Source organism: Rhinopithecus roxellana, chromosome 15, assembly GCF_007565055.1.
Source record: "Rhinopithecus roxellana isolate Shanxi Qingling chromosome 15, ASM756505v1, whole genome shotgun sequence".
NCBI lineage: Eukaryota > Metazoa > Chordata > Mammalia > Primates > Cercopithecidae > Rhinopithecus > Rhinopithecus roxellana.
The window spans coordinates 74,043,206-74,060,633 of record NC_044563.1 but is presented as its reverse complement, the minus strand read 5'-3'; the positions used below and the strand labels follow the sequence as shown (position 1 = coordinate 74,060,633).

Here is a 17,428-nt window from a genome sequence, read left to right as displayed (position 1 = left end):
TGCCTCCGGCCTTTGTGCTTGCTCTTCCAGGAAGGCTCTTACACAGCGATCCACAGCGCTCTCCCTCCCTGACTCTTTCATTACCTTTATCTCATCTTTCCATGCAAAATAGGAATCCCTTCCCACCCTTCCCTGCCTTATTTTTTCCAAAACACTTACTATAAGGCCCATGTATTTACTTACTGTCTGCCCTCTACCGTAGAATATAAACTGCAGGAGGTCAAAAATCTTTGTATGTTTTTTCCTCTGCTGTCTCCCCAAGGCTAGACAAATGTCTGACACATAGTAGATGTTCACTTTATATTTGTTGAAAGAATGAATGACTCAGCCAGGTGCAGTGACTCACGCCTGTAATCCCAGCACTTTGGGAGGCTGAGGCGGGCAGATCACGAGGTCAGGAGATCGAGACCATTCTGGCTAACAGAGTGAAACTTCGTCTCTACCAAAAATACAAAAAATTAGTTGGGCATGGTGGCAGGTGCCTGTAGTCCCAGCTACTCAGAAGGCTGAGCCGGGAGAATCGCTTGAACCCGAGTGGCGGAACTTGCAGTGAGCCGAGATCGCGCCCAGACTCCAGTCTGGGCGACAGAGCAAGACTCTGTCTCAAAAAAAAAAAGAATGAGTGACTCTAGGTCAGTTTCTACAACAGATTCTGAATGACCAACCAAGCTCCTTATGGAATTCTGTTCACTTAGAGTAAGCAGATCTTCCACAATACTACGGGGGGTGGGAGTGAGAATGTGGTGGCTGGGAGGACCACTAAATCTTTTTTGCTCTATATTGCTTTTCCATATGATGATATTTACCATACCAAGATTTCAGCTCTAGCTCAAAGCTTGCTTAAGGATATTTGTCAGAGTGAGCTTGCCTGAGAGTTCAGTAATTCTCAAGACTGGTTTCCCTGAAAGAACCCTTGTTCAAACACCATCCCTTTGAAAGTCCTTAATCCAGACTGTCTGTTCTGCAGACATTCTCAGATGCATTATTTAAAGTTATTTCCAGTGGTGCGTGGGTGGGAGGTGGGAGCTACATTTGTTACTTAGTGGTTTCCAAAAGCCTTCCAGGATCTTTCCTTTTTACCCTAGTGAGGTTGCTCACTTTTAACCCTTCTTTTCCAAGTCTCCTAACATAACCTCTTAGGCTTAGTAGCTCATCGGAAAATCCGTTAATGCATTTCACTGCTATTGGGTGAAATTTAGAAACATGCTACTCTGTTCTTTGGGGATGCCTCTTAGGAGAGTGAGGCTTCTTTTTCTTGAGGAGTCAAAGAATGACATTCATAGAAGATACTGTTTATTGGATGAACCAGTTGTACGGACTTTTTAATTCTTGGGAGAATGTTCATATCTGTGGTATAATGCATTAGTCATCATACTTTCGTAGAATAAAGACATCACATGGTATTTGCCCTCTCCCAGGGCCCTGCAACCTTTTGCATCTGTTATTTTGTTTGAAGCTCACAAAGCTTCCTGCAGTAGACAAGTTGTATCACATTTTACAGATGAAGACAGAGGCACCGGGAGGGTAGTGACCAACTGAAGGCTACCCTTGATGGATGGCCCAGTGGGACCTAGAGCTCTGCCCTCACACTCTCTTGCTTCCTTGCTTTGCAAGACTTTCACTTATACATTTTGCCTCTCCTAATTCCCGATAGGTGTCCTGGTTCTCTTCTGTATTCCAGGAGCCCAAGTACTGGTCTCAAACACTTGATGATTGTCTTTTGCTGCAGGGGTCCATTTCTAACTTGCAACATCTTATTTCTGGTTCTCCTGCTTCTTCCAGCTACTGAGAGAGATGGGAAATGTCTGTGTGTCTCTGGATATTTTGAGACTGTTCTTTGTCTAGGAGAATGCTCAGTGGCAGAGGGAACCATCTAGATAATCCAAGGAGAAAACTGCCTTTCTTGAGTTCTTTGGTCTCTAAGCTCCAACTTGGTAGAGAATTGGGCTTCTTTTCTGAATATCCATAGCGAAATCACATTCCTTAGAAATTCTTCACATACAAGTCTGACAGCTCTAGGGTTACCCTTTAAGCATAATATTCAGACCTGGTATTTCTTTTACCACAGGGCTATAATATGGCCAGCCTTTGCACAGAGCTTTAGAGTTGTGGTTATGCTTCAGAAACTCCCAGAAAGTTTCAGAAAATACAGATTCCTGGGCTCCTCCTGGCGATTTTAATTCAGTAGGCTTAAGAGGATCAGAAATCTGTAATTTAAAAAAAAAAATCCTTTGGCAATTCTGACAATTAACCAGGCTTGGAAACCACTGTTTAGATTACAAAGTCCTTTTGTGTATAATATTTCATTTGTACATCACAACACATGAGGAAGCTGTTAACCTATTTTTTTGCAGATGTGACTCAAATATGGTAAATAACCTATTCTAAGCCTCTAAGTTAGTGAATGGTAGAGCCAAGTCTCCAGCCTAAAGCCTTTGTCTCCAAACCTGATTTCATTTCCACTGTGATCTCCGTTGGAGACGCATTCTACCATCTGTCCGTTGCCCCAGGGGTGTTGGTTTCTTCTCATACCCTGTTTTGCTAACCAGCAAAAGTCCAAATTCATCTGTTCTTCCCTGCTAGCAGCTCTAAGCAGATTTGGAGAAGGTGGTGGAAAGGCAGGCCCCAGGCAAGTGTCCCAAAGCATCCATCCTTGTCAGTTATCTGGGCTCATCAGACAACAGTGGCAGGCAGGCCCAAGAGACCTTTTAGCCCAGTTCCAAGAAAGAGTCCCGAAGAGCACAGGGTAGAAACCACGGGCCGCTGGCTTAGAGAGTTAGTGGTAAACCTTTCCTCTTTCCATGTGCATTGTGTTTTGGAGCTAGATCATCATGAAGACACCTCAAAAATCTCAAGTTTCGTTGTAATAGGAAAGAGGCAGGGTGGCCCTGGGGGTGACTATGGGAAGCTTTGAGTGGATTTTCTAGTGCTTCTGGGTGAGACTATGTCAGCGTGTAAAAATAACTTGAGAGCAGGGCTCTTTTGTCCTAGCTAGTTCTGTGTCATTGGGAGCTCCCAGGGTTGAAATGCTCATGTGGACTTTGGTGGGTGGTGCCCTCATCCCAGATTCCCAGTGTGGCAGCTATTCTCAGGATTTTAGAAACTGGAACCTGGAGGACCCTTTGCCTTAGGAATGGGAGTTTGATTTCTGGTTATTTCGTTCATTCATCTATTGATAGACACTATTACATAGGAGTTAAGGGCCTAAGCTCTGGAGGCAGACTTCCTGGATTCCGTATCTGGCTTTGCCACTTACTAGCTTTGTAATTGGTGTCACTGTGCCTCAGTGTACTCATCGGTAAGATCATGATGACACTGGTACCTCCTTCTGCAGGTTTTGGCGAGGAGCAGATGAATTATTAGGTGTGGAGTGCTTAGAATCAGGGTAGGCACATAGAAGTTGTGGCATAAGTGCTAGCTTCACTGTTGTTTAGCAAACATCACGTTCTGGGTCCACCACTGTGGCACAGAGGCAACCACCAGGGTCCACAGAGGCAACCACCAGGGTCCCACTTTGCAGGAGTTCACAGTTTACTGGGAGACAGGCATGGAAACAGACTACTGCCATGTACAGTTGCTGTTGACATGGGAAATGCTGTAATAGAGGAACAATCAGAGGACTGTGGGGACACAGAGGAGAGGCCAGCTGTGTGCCATGGATGGGCTGGGCCAGGCCTGAGCTGGCTTCTTAGAGGAGGTAGTAGCATTTGATCTTAAAATGTCATTAGCAATTCACCAGATGGGGGAAAGGGGAATGGCATTCCAGAGAAAGGCAACAGCACACACAGGGCCACAGAGGCATGACAACCCCAGCATGTGCAGGAAATGACAGAAAGTAGGGAATGTGCTGCATGAAAAGGAAGTGGGAGGTGAAGTGGAGAGTCCAGTGAGCGCCATCCTGAGATCCTAAGAATCATAAGCACCACGCCAAGGGATGTGGACTTTGCCCGGAGGAAAAGCACTTGAGACTCACTAGGAGTGTTTGAAGAACAGACTCAAATTTCTATTTTATTTTATTTATTTGTTTATTGATGAGACAGAGTCTCGCTCTTTCCCCCAGGCTGGAGTGCGATCTTGGCTCACTGTGACCTCCCACCATCCTCCCACCCCCACCCCCCACCCCCTCGTTCAATTGATTCTCCTGCCTCAGCCTCCCAAGTAGCTAGGATTACAGGCACCTGTCACCACACCAAGCTAATTTTTGTATTTTTAGTAGAGGCAGGGTTTCACCATGTTGGCCAGACTGGTCTCTCTGACCTCAGGTGATCCATCTACCTCAGCCTCCCAAAGTGCTGGGATTACAGGCGTGAGCCACCACACCCAGCCTCAAATTTGGATTTTAATAAAATCACTCTGGTTGCTGTGATGAGCATAGCACCATAAACAAAAAAAAAAAAAAAAGAAGAAAAGAAACAAACTCAGTGACTTGAGTACCTCACCCTTGTTAAATGTGAGTGTGAGGTATCTACCATTTCAGAGAGGGCCCAGCATCAACCATGGTCAGGAGGCAAGGGTTTGGAAACTGTGGTGCTGATTCTGCCTACGACGTTCAGGGTACCCTGGAGAAGAGCTCTTCCAGTGTCTGGTCTCCCCATTGTTCTGTAGGTACAGTAGCGATATCATGCTCCCTTGCTATAGCTCATCTTTAGACAGTGTTGGAGGAGCATGGTATACTGGATTCCCTGCAAACATAGCCTGCTCAGGAGGAAAAGTGGGGCTCCATTGCTTGTTTCATTTTTCTTTTTTTTTCTTTTTCTTTTTCTTTTTTCTTTTGAGACAGAGTCTCCCCCTGTCACCCAGGCTGGAGTGCAGTGACTCAATCTTGGCTCACTGCAACCTCCGCCTCCTGGGTTCAAGCGATTCTCCTGCCTCGGCCTCCTGAGTAGCTGGGATTATAGACGTGTGCCACCACGCCTGGCCAGTTTTTTGTATCTTTAGTAGAGGCAGGGTTTCACTACGTTGGCCAGGCTGGTTGCGAACTCCTGACCTCATGATCCGACCACCTCAGCCTCCCAAAGTGCTGAGATTACAGGCATGAGCCACTGCACCCGGCCCCTTGTTTCATTTTTCTATAGAATATATTTGTACTTAATTTTGTTATTTAATAGGAAACATGCTCATGGTTCAAATAACAAAATGATAGGAAGGTTTACACACAAGTTTGCCCTTCCCTCTGCGCTCATCCACCCTGTTGTCCCCACACCTGCCACAAGAAACCACTCTTATTTGTTTCTTGGGTATCCTTCCAGCATTTCTGTTTTCTCTTTTCATGTCAGATGGGTAATATAACGACATCGTAACAAGGTTCGAGGGTGGCACATCTCAACCACGCACGAGAACACCCAGTCATTACGCTTATGAACTATGAAAAGATCACCGTTCAGCATTTCTTTCCTTTTTTTTTTTTTTTTTTAAATACTGAGTTATTGCTGTATCGCTCAGGCTAGAGTGCAGTGGCACGATCTTGGCTCACTGCAGCCTCCAACTCCCGGATTCAAGTGATTCTCCTGCTTCAGCCTCCCGAGTAGCTGGGATTACAGGTGTCCGCTACCACGCCCGGCTGATTTTTGTAGAGATGGGGTTTCACATGTTGGCCAGGCTGGTCTCGAATTCCTGACCTCTAGTGATCTGCTCACCTCGTCCTCCGAAACTGCTGGTATTACAGGCGTGAGCCACTGTGCCCGGCACCAGCATTTCTTCATGCATCTGTGAGCAAATGAGATCATAGATTCTTACTGTTTTCCCCTTCACTTTTAGGTTGTATCAACAAGGTCTTTGAAAAATAAAAGTCATACTCGTTGAGGGATTTCTAGCTAGTCCAGTTATTCCTTCCACAGTGAAATAAAGGAAAGCAGAAGCTTTGCTGTGACTTTGTCTCCCTGCTCTGTAAGTGAGGGACAATATTGTCCACCCTGACTCCCATGTGGGAAAGTAATAAGTAATTTCACATTTATCAACCGTTTTGAGCTTTCTGGCAGAAGGGATGCTCAGAGTAGTGCTGTTTTGATGATTTCTCAGCAAAATACTTCCCTCTTGTCCACGGGTCCCAGGACTTATTTTTAAAAAAGGATTCGGATTGCTAATTGTTAACAAGTTGTTGGGTTTTTTCCTCCCCTCCAGCTCTTCCTCTCAAAACTTCTGAGCCTCAGTTGGCAGCCCCAGTCTCCGGCGGGGCCATGTGTGTCTGATTTTAAGCCGCGTCCTGCCGGGGACTCCTGCTGCACACATGTGCCTGCAAGTGCTCCCCCAGTTTCTGTTGCAGTATTCTTTCATTTTTTTTTTTTTCCCACCACATGTGCTGAGCCACACAGAAGCTTTAAGACTCCAAATCACAGCGCAGCAGTGAGCCAGTGTTGGCTGTAATTAGCTAGAATTGCAAACTCCTGGTCATAAAGACATCATGTCTTCGCTTACTGTGGTGAATTTCCTGCGTTCTCTAAGGGTCGCTGGAGAGGCTCAGAGGAAGGAAGTTGTCTATGAATTGAGGGAGGGGTGAGACTAGATGATCCCCAAGATGCCTTCATTTCTAAAATTACACAAAAATGACATCTTCTCCAGGGCCCGCCTGTCCCCACGTGGGGAGTGAACCACCAGGCCCAGCAAGGAGGAGGCCTCTGAGATGAGCACCAGGAGAGGACAGCGAGGCTATCGTCTCGAAACCACGGAACCTGCTTAGTGTTTTGAAAGGGATTTGGTTTTGTTTTGCTGGGACGCTTCCTGGAAGGCTTTTCTTGAGGCAGTGTATTTATCTGGTTTCTTAGGTAGAGCATAAGGCTGTTTTCTCTCAGATGTGGACTTGGCAATGCGGAACTCAGTTCTGGGCCGTGATTCAGAGCCTTGCCAGCTTTGTGAATTCAAGAAATCCTTGTTCCCACCCACAGACCCAAAGAGACTTTGAACAGTCATTTCACCCTCCCCGCACAGCTGGGCCAGGACAGCAACAGGGGCCCAGTCCCTGTCCTGAAGGCTCCTTACCTAGAGGAAACTCACCTCACTGGGGACCTTCTCCTGCCCTGTAGTTTTAGTCCGTCTTATTATTATTATTATTTTTTTAATTTTTATTTTTAGAGATGAGGTCTCCTGTGTTGCCCAGGCTGGTCTCAAACTACGGGGCTCAAGCAGTCTTCCTGCCTCAACTTCCCAAGGTGCTGGTATTGCAGACATGAGCTACCACACCCGGCCTTAGCCCATCTTGAGGTGAAACTATTTAGTTGTTTGGGGCGGATCTACATGCCTGTCTTCCATGAGGATGCAGAGTCATTGAGTTTACATGGGGAACATTTAGCTGTCCGTGTCGTTTCTGTGGGCTTCCCTAGGCTGACCCTGGAAAGGGCTCTGGATGCTACTTGGGAGATACTCCTCTTTGCAAATTGGTACAGACATCTTTCTGCCTTTTCTTTGTCCTAGGACCACTCTTTATGGTGTTGCTGTTGAAGCAGGTGGGGGGATTGGGAATTAAGTATAGCTGACAGGGTAGAATTTCAGGAGCAGGAAGCTCATAGATTTGGGCCATCAGCCCAATTTCTTTATCTTAGGTCTGAGCTGTTAAGACCCATAGCTACTTCTCTTATAATTATCAAACTTTTCTTCTCCATTGAACATCTCCCTATTTAAATATTAGGCTCTCCAGGGAGATCTTTGGGATCTCCAGCCTAACATGGTGTTTGGCTCACTACAGATGCTCAAGAATTGGTTGTTGGATTGGGTGCCCCATTCAGCAACATTTATTGAGTGCCCAGAATGTGCTTTGTGCCGTGCTAGAATCTGGTGATGAGAAAATCTGATAGAGCCCCTCCCTTAAGCAGTTTATCATCTAAGAAGAGAGACATCTGTATACTTCCAACATCTAGCACAGGGGCAGAAACAAAGTCATTTGGTGGCTTTTGAGCTTAGAGTCATAAAATGTCAGAGCTAGAGGGTCGTAGGGATTGTTAAGTCCCTCCCTCTTATTTTGGAAGTAAAGAAGCTGATTGGTCAGAGTCTTGCTCAAGGCCACCCGGTCAGACAGGGACAGACAGTGCTCAGCCTGCCGTCCCTGCTTTCGGCTCTTTCTATCACCCCATGCAGCTTGTCTTTGGCCTTTAACTAGAAAGATCAAATCATGAAAAGTAGAGGCAGTACCAGAGAGAGCAGGAACCCACTTTCATTGCAGGTCTACTGTGGCTCAGTGACCTAAATCCTGGGAGGACTGGGAGGCTCTGGACAGTGGCTCTCGGACTAGGACTGTGGAGTGAGTACTCTAACGCCACAGGGGCCAGCTCCCTGCAGTTCCCACTGAGACTTATTTCTCCAGAGGTCAGAAAGCCCAGAAGATGAAGGCTCGCCACTTTTGGTCTTGTGGCCCAGTTCAGCTGAGATGCCACGTGGTTCTTGTTGAGGGGAAGGCGTGTGAGAGGCCCTGGCGCCTGAGCCACACACTGGGGCTTTCCATCCTGCTGAAGTCAGGACCTTCATTGGCCCCGATTCAAACAAACTGATTGGAAAAAGACATTTTTGAGACCATCAGGGGAAAATGAATGTGAATTTGATATTAGTGATATTAAAGAATTATTATAAATGTTAGATATGATAAAGGCAACTGATTATGTTAAAGATAAAACAGTCCTTATCAGTTAGAGATGCATGTTAATGTCTAGGTTGTTTTAAAATACTCTAGGGAAAATAAATCTTTATGAGTATTTTGTAGTAAAATGATATAATATCTGGAATTTGCTTTAAAATGTTCTAGGCTGGGCATGGTGAGTCATGCCTGTAAACCTAACACTTTGGGAGGCCCAGGTGGGAGGGGATCGCTTGGGCCCAGGAGTTTGAAACCAGCCTGGCAACATAGCAAGACCCTATCTCTACCAAAAAAAAACTTAAGAAGTTACCCAGGCACTTAGCTTCGTACCTGAGGACCCAGCTTCTGGGGAGACTGAACCGGGAGGATCGGTTGGGCGTGGGAGTTCGAGGCTGCAGTGAGCCGTGATCATGCCTGCACTCCAGCCTGGGTGACAGAGTGAGAACCTATCTTTTTTTTTTTTTTTTTGAGACGGAGTCTCAGCTCTTTCTCCCGGGCTGGAGTGCAGTGGCCGGATCTCAGCTCACTGCAAGCTCCACCTCCCAGGTTCACGCCATTCTCCTGGCTCAGCCTCCCGAGTAGCTGGGACTACAGGCGCCCGCCACCTCGCCCGGCTAGTTTTTTGTATTTTTAGTAGAGACGGGGTTTCACCGTGTTAGCCAGGATGGTCTCGATCTCCTGACCTCGTCTCGGCCTCCCAAAGTGCTGGGATTACAGGCTTGAGCCACCGCGCCCGGCCGAGACCCTATCTTAAAAAAAAAAAAAAAGGCCAGGTGCGGTGGCTCACACCTATAATCCTAGCGCTTTGGAAGGCCAAGGCAGGTGGATCACTTGAAGTCAGGAGCTCAAGACCAGCCTGGCCAACATGGCAAAACCCCATGTCTACTGAAAATACAAAAATTAGCTGGGCGTGGTGGTGGGCGCCTGTAATCCCAGCCACTCGGGAGGCTGAGGCGGAAAAATCGCCTGAACCCAGGAGGCGGAGGTTGCAGTGAGCCGAGATGGCTTGGTGGCTGTGGAAGAAGTGGCTTCCACAGACATGACAGGGTGTGGGTGACATCACACAGGTCCTTGAACAATTGCACTCACTTTTCATGGACCACAGTTGACCACTGGTAACGGAACCCTTGGAAAGTGAAACCATGGATAAGGCAGGACTGCTCTACTAGTTTGTTTAAATGTTTACTCTCTTGTCGCACTCACTACTGAGGTTTTTGTGCGCAGACCTGTCCTAGCCTAGAGCACTCCATTCTGGTCTTCCCATGGCCACGTTCTTTAGTACAGAGTGAAGAGTTCTTAGTTCCAAGGAGACGCGCATACACTGGAGCTTATGTGTCTCCCACCCTGACGACACACACACACACACCATGCTCTGGATAGTCAGAACATAAATGACTAGGAACCTGCTTCTGGGGTCTCTCCCCCATCTCCAGTCTCCCAAAGGCAGACAGCTCTAGCCCTAAGGATGACAAAGCAGCTTCTGTTTGTGGGGGTGTGGACACAACTTTGACATCTTCTCGGGGTACCCATATGCATACGTATGAGGACCCTCCTGGTACCCACAGAAGCCAGGGTCTGAGCTAAAAGCAGGTGGAAGCAGACCACAGGAGAAGAGATCAGGGCCAGCTGGCTGCTGGCTCTTTCCGAGCTGCCATAGCCTGGCACACAATGACAAGAAATCTGAGCCTCTAACCAGGTTGTTATGAAGGTGTATTGGCCAAGGTAGGAGGCTAAGGCATATTTAGGAGTTGGTGGTCGCTGGATTTATTATTTGTAAACATTTAGACATTGGCGTATGTGGGCCTCTCTTTACACTCTTGCCCAGGCCCTGCACGTTGTAAGTATCTATTTCCTAATGGAGACATAGGAATTTTGCTCTGGGCTGGACTTCATCTTGCTTAAGGAAGACTTGTGTTCTTCCATGGTATTTCCTGCAACTTGTAAAATACAACTTGTAAAGTGCTATTGTAGCACTACGTATTTCCTGCATTTATAATGGAGATGAAATCATGGTTTGTCTTTCCACCACCCATCTTTCCACCCCTAACAACCCTCAATTACATAAACCAACAAGCTAATTAAAAATAGCCTTAAAGTAAGGACACTTGTGTAAACCAACAACTTTATCAGAAAAGGTTTTCCCTGGAATTTCCTGTCCTCATTCAAAGGGACAGGCAGTGTTCTGAATTCCAAACAATAGATTCTAATCAATAGCTCCTCCTGTTCAAACAGTGGCAGAATCCTACCTGCCTTCCTTCCCTCCGGTGAAATGTTGTTATCTCTCTTAATGAATCATTGAAATTCCTGGCTTGTTATGATGTACCCATCACTATACCTACATAATATCAAGCAGAAAGGTTTTGAAGGAGTTTTGGGATGGCAGAGCAAAGGTCTCCCCACCCAACTGGTCATGTAATTGGCTTTTCTCTCTTTAAAGACTCAAAGACTTTGTGCTAAACAGAAAATGCCAAAGGTCTTTGCATATGGGGAGTCGAGTGTAGAGGTGGGGTGTTGGCTTCATACACAGCAGAAAAGGTTTCCCTCCTTTGCTGTAGAAGACTAACCTTAGCAGCTTCCCACTCACTCCATCTCAAACCCAATTAAATTTTAATTCAGGTCATGACAAATACAAAGTGCTTTCTTCAATCCCCATTATTTCTGGAGTTCCTTGGTGTCCAGTTTAATAAATTCTTCAGGGAAAGATGTCTGGCAGTGATTGGATGAAGGTATTGACTTTGGAAAGAGGAGTCTTAACATCAACAAGTATGTCAACGATAAGTCACTAGAAACAAATCCCAGCCATCCAGTTTGCTTGTTTATGTGGTTCAAGCGCCTCGCGCCAAAACGTGGCCCAGATCCAAGTTTCACATCAGTAATTCCTGCCATTCAACATGTTTGGCTTTTGTTTCTTAATGGGTGTTGACAGACAAAATCTACTTCCCATAATCCTCCATTTGCAGCCGACTTCACTGACGTATTCATTCCACAAATGTGTTGAGTAGCCCTGGAGTCTTTGCCTTACAGACACCCGTGGATATGTCAACAGATTATTATTGTCATGATAAGAGTATATGATAATAGAGGTATATATAGCATTGCATGAACTCAGAAGAAATAGTGTCTTGTCTTATCAAAGAACTAGAATATCTTAGAGGATGACAGTTGACTTGTATCTTGAATGATGTACAAGATAATTCACAGGAGATTTGAGCAGTCAAAATTTAATGTCTCCTCTCTTTTTTTGTTTTGTTTTTGAGACAGAGTCTCACTCTGTCGCCCAGGCTAGAGTGCAATTGCATGATCTCAGTTCACCGTAACCTCTGCCTTCTGCGTCCAAACAATTCTCATGCCTCAGCCTTTTTAGTAGCTGAGACTACAGGTGTGCGCCACCACACCTGGATAATTTTTTGTGTTTGAAGTAGAGACGGGGTTTCGCCATGTTGGCCAGGCTGGTCTTGAACTCCTGACCTCAGGTGATCTGCCCGCTTCAGCCTCCAGAGTGCTGGGATTACAGGCTTGAGCCACCATGCTCAGCCGAAATTGAATGTCTCCTCTCTTAAGATTTATACTTCAAAAGCTTTTGGTTTTCTTGAGCACAGAAAAGGGGCTGGTAGCCTGGTGATCAACTGTGGGCCTTATCAACAGCTGCAGTGAAGAGAGAGACATTGAAAAGAGCTTGGCATGGCTGAGCCTGAGGACAGGACTTGGCCTGAGCAGATGGGGATTCCCAAGGAGAAAGGAAGAGGCTCAAGGTCTGAAGCCACTGTGCTCTGACCCCATGTCTTTGCTTGAATGGTGTTCATGATTTACTAGTTGTTGGTGGCCTCCAGTATGCCACTGGGGTGGGAACTGGCTGTCCAGAAAAGCCATCTGGGAGGGACACTTGTGAGCACACTGGCTTAGCTCAACATCCTGAAGATGTGGTGTGCTTCACAAGCAAGCCTCACTCCAACGACCGCCTTGGTTTACATCTTGAAATAAGTCCTCATCACTGGTTGAGTATTTTAAGATGCAGCTTTCATCAAGAAGGTTTCATTGAGGCAATTCCAGTAGAGTGAATAATCATTTTCCCCCTCATCAGATGTGCTTATCTTATAGAATTATGATGAGTTTAATCCTCACTTTTTAAGCTGTATCTTAAAAAAAAAGAAAAAGAAAAAACCCTTAGAGAAATGATCCTGCATCTGTGTCAAAACGTTTCCCTCTGCATTTTCAGATCCGTCTTTTCTAGGTCACCATTGCTCTTTACGGCTTTCCTTATCACAGTTTTTTCTAACTTCCTGTTTCCTAGCAAACTTTATATAAACTCATTTTATTTTTACTTAAGCCATTCAGCAGTGAACTTTTCCCCTTTTTGGAGGCCAGTACTTTTTCTGCACCTTATTATTATTGTACACATGAGGGTCAGAGTTATTTCAAATGTTTTGACAACCTTCAATTATTTGCACTTAAGAGGTTGAGTAGAGAAGAACTGCATAAATTCCGAGCAAAATGACATTAGAACAATCACATGGATAATACCCAATAGCATATATTTCTCGTTGGTTTATTTGCCCTTGGAATGTACTTAAAAGAGTATTTTTAGCACACTAAACTGCTTCATTTGCAATTCTTACACTAGATGAGCAAAGAAATTTACAGTCTCCAACATGTGGGTAACAGAAAGCTAGTGTAACAGAACTCCCTCCTAACAAGAAGAGCTTGTCATAAAGACAGGCTAAATACACACTTTTCTAGTTAAGGAAAGAAATGCAGTGCTAGATGAACAGGAAGGCCTGTTTCACCAACCCGATTCACAAAGACCTAGACCTCATTCTTTTAGTTATTAAACATTTGTTGAGCGCCTAATATGTGATAGAGGCGAGAGATTCAAAGAAGAAAAAGACATTACCCTGTCTTCTTTGGGTTCAGTAAAGGAATACACAGTGTGGGAAATGCCCAGAGAGATCTGAGAGTCCCTAGTAGCAACAGCTAATTCCACCATATTTCACAGAGAAATATTTGGTCTGGACATAGAAAAGTATGTAGAAGACATCTATCTACTTGCCGAAGTGGGGAAACCAAGTTCCAGGCAGAGGGCCCAGCACGTGCAAAGGCAAAGAAGAAAATGAGGTAGTGAGGGAGGGAGAGTTCAGAGTTGTGGGATGTAGGCGGCATGAGAGCAAAGTGACGGCTTGAGCCTAGAGAGATAGATTTGGGAACCATCATGGAGCACTTTGGACACCATCTGAAAAAGATTTTACCTGTAGGTAACAGAGAATCCCTGAAGGTTTAAGCAGAGGTAATATGGTTACATCTGAGCTCCAGAGGAACTGATAGCAATGTGGATGGTGTATAAAATGGGAGAAAAGACAGGAAACCAGAGTAGACTTGCCAGGTAAGAGACAAAGATATTCTGGCCCAAGACAGTGGAGGTTCAGAAAGGGGAAAGGAAGTGCAGTTCAGCCTCATTTAGGATGCTTTGGTACCTGACAGAGAAAGATGGAGAAGTCAAGAATGCTTCCTAGCTTCTTGTTATTTCAGCTTTATGCCAGTTCTCCAAGTGCACAGATAAAAACATCTACTGCTGGGCCAGGCGCGGTGGCTCAGGCCTATAATCCCAGCACTTTGGGAGGCTAAGGTGGGCGGATCACAAGGTCAGGAGATGGAGACCATCCTGGCTAACACAGTGAAACCCTGTCTCTACTAAAAATACAAAAAATTAGCTGGGCATGGTGGCGGGCGCCGGTAGTCCCAGCTGCTCAGGAGGCTGAGGCAGGAGAATGGCGTGAACCCGGGAGGCAGAGCTTGCAGTGAGCCAAGATCGCGCCACTGCACTCCAGCCTGGGCGACAGAGCCAGACTTCCCTACACTAATATCTCTGCCCAATTTAGATTGGCATCTTAATACATGTTCAGTAAATCTCAGCCATTATTATTCAATGGCATGAAATGAAGAAATGAAATAAGTATCAAGGAAAGCAACATAGAAGATTTAAGCTAAGACATGAGAGGTGGGCAGAGATATTAGTGTAGGGAAGGAGAAGAATGTTCCTGAAGAAAGAATGCATGCCCACTGCTCAGCTGTGACAAAATGTGGCACGTTCAAGCAACTGAAAGAAATCTAGTGTTGCTAGAAGAGGGTAGCCTAAAGTAAACCAGGGAAGGGCCAGAAAATAGAGCATGCAGGTAGGTGGCTTAGCCATGTTAAGGTTCTGGAACTTTACCCTAGAGGAAATAGGGAGCTACTGAGATGTTTTTGTCACACATCCTGTGTGAAGAGACCACCAAACAGGCTTTGTGTGAGCAACAAGGCAGTTTATTTCACCTGGGTGCAGGCGGGCTGAGTCCGAAAAGAGAGTCAGCAAAGGGTGGTGGGATTATCATTTGTTCTTACAGGTTTGGGGATAGGCGATGGAGTTAGGAGCAATGTTGCGGGCAGGGGGTGGATCTCACAAAGTACATTCTCAAGGGTGGGGAGAATTACAAAGAACCTTCTTAAGGGTGGGGGAGATTATAAAGTACATTGATCAGTTAGGGTGGTACAGAAACAAATGGTGGAATGTCATCAGTTAAGGCTATTTTCACTTCTTTTGTGGATCTTCAGTTGCTTCAGACCATCTGGATGTGCACATGCAGGTCACAGGGGCTTAGCTTGGGCTCAGAGGCCTGACAGTTTTAAGCAGAAGAGTGTATGATTATTGTTGTATATTTGGAGAATAAATTGGAAAGGGCAAAACTGGAAGCAGGAGATTTGTTAAAGCTGCTGGAGTACTCAAAGCAAGGGGTGATAAGGGCTTAGCACAGAGAGAAAACAAGGGATCAAAGAGAACCAATGTCTAAGAAATTTAGGAGGCACACATGGACAGGACTTAATGATGAATTAGATAGGAGAGGTGAGAGAAAGAGAGACGTCAAGGACGGATCTTAGGTTTCTAACTCGGGAAATTGCATGGATGCTGTGCCCTGAGCCAAGAGATTCTGGAGAGAAGCAAGACTGGAGGGGAAAAAGGCGAGTTCATTTTTTGAACACATGAGGTTTAGTGCAAGTAAGATATTCAAGTGAAGGTTTCTAGTAAGGAATAGATCAGGAAGCCAGAGGGCGGAGCAGGAGAAACTGCAGACTGGAGACTAAGGGCATCCTTAGCATGTAAAAGTCGGAGGTATAGCCCAGGGAATAGCTGAGATTACCTGGAGAGAATGAGTAGAATGTATGGAGAAAGACTGGACAGATTCTTGAGGAATACTAGCAATTAAAGTGCCTGTAGAGAAGTCAGAGTTTACAAAGGAAACCGAGAATAAGCCACTAGAGAAAAGGGTAAAAGACAAATCAAAGGGGCATAATCAGGAAAGTAAAAGTAGAGAACAAAGGGAGGGTTCGTAGTGGGAAACACCCCCACTACCGTTGAGAGGCCAAGAGACAAAAATCCCATTGAGTAGAGTGTGGTGACTCAGATTCTCACTGCTACTTACTCAGTGACCTTAGACCTGTTATTAATTTTACACTGAGCCTCATCCATAAGTTGGAACGATTGCATTGTATTTAGATTGGCATCTTAATACATGTTCAGTAAATCTCAGCCATTATTATTCAATGGCATGAATAACTATTAGGGACTTTGTTAGTGGGGAAGTGCCAAATTAGAGTGACTTTTAGCTGAAGGGGACAGTGCAATTGAGCACTTCAGAGAGGTTGTTTAAATGCAAAGAAGCAGTTCCAGGGAGGAAGAGATAGAAGATAGAGGAGAAGACAGGCTTTCAATGGGAATAAAGTAAAGCAACACAGAAGGACAGGCATGGCAAGAAGCCTGAGGCATGGGGCTACACAGCATGACAACAGATGTGGTCAAGTGCAATGGTCAAGAAGAGGCAGGAAGAGCTACTGTGGGAGTTGAGCCTGTAAAGAATGTTACATTCGTCCAGGCACAGTGGCTTACGCCTGTAATCCTAGCACTTTGGGAGGCCGAGGTGGGCGGATCACTTGCGGTCAGGAGTTTGAGACCAGCCTGACCAACATGGAGAAACCCCATCTCTACTAAAAATGCAAAATTAGCCAGGCGTGGTGGCGCATGCCTGTAATCCCAGCTACTTGGGAGGCTGAGGGAGCGGAATCGCTTGAACCCGGGAGGAGGAGGTTGCGGTGAGCCGAGATCGTACCATTGCACTCCAGCCTGGGCAACAAGAGTGAAACTCTGTCAATAAATAAATAAATAAAGCTTACATTTATGAATTGGAATGTTTGAATTTTGCTTTGTGGATATAAGGGAGCCATGGACAATTTTACAGAAGCTTACATTTATGCATTTGAATGTTTGAATTCTGCTTTGTGGATATAAGGGAGCCACGGACAATTTTACAGAAGCTTACATTTATGAATTTGAATGTTTGAATTCCGCTTTGTGGATATAAGGGAGCCACGGACAATTTTACAGAAGCTTACATTTATGAATTTGAATGTTTGAATTCTGCTTTGTGGATATAAGGGAGCCACGGACAATTTTACAGAAGCTTACATTTATGAATTTGAATGTTTGAATTCTGCTTTGTGGATATAAGGGAGCCACGGACAATTTTACAGAAGCTTACATTTATGAATTTGAATGTTTGAATTCTGCTTTGTGGATATAAGGGAGCCACGGACAATTTTACAGGAGTGGAAGGGTTTTGTTTTGTTTTGTTTCATTTTTGAGACAAGGTCCCACTCTGTTGCTCAGGCTGGAGTGTGGTGGCTTACTGCAGCCTCAAATTACAGGGCTCAACGTATCCTCCTGCCTCAGCCTCCTGAGTAGCTGAGACTACAGCACATGTCACCACACCCAGTTAATTTGTAAATTTTTTGTAGAGACAGGGTCTCACTACGATGCCCAGACTGAGGAGTGGAAGGTTTAAC

The 17,428-nt window shown here is 45.4% G+C and overlaps 1 non-coding gene across 1 annotated transcript; it reads right to left on the bottom strand.

Annotated features, from left to right (window-relative positions):
* Positions 1–5,270: 5,270 nt before the first annotated feature.
* On the bottom strand, positions 5,271–5,374 carry LOC115893787. The gene has a single exon (XR_004053840.1). It is a non-coding gene; the product is annotated as a small nucleolar RNA U13 (small nucleolar RNA).
* Between the last annotated feature and the right edge of the window lie 12,054 nt (positions 5,375–17,428).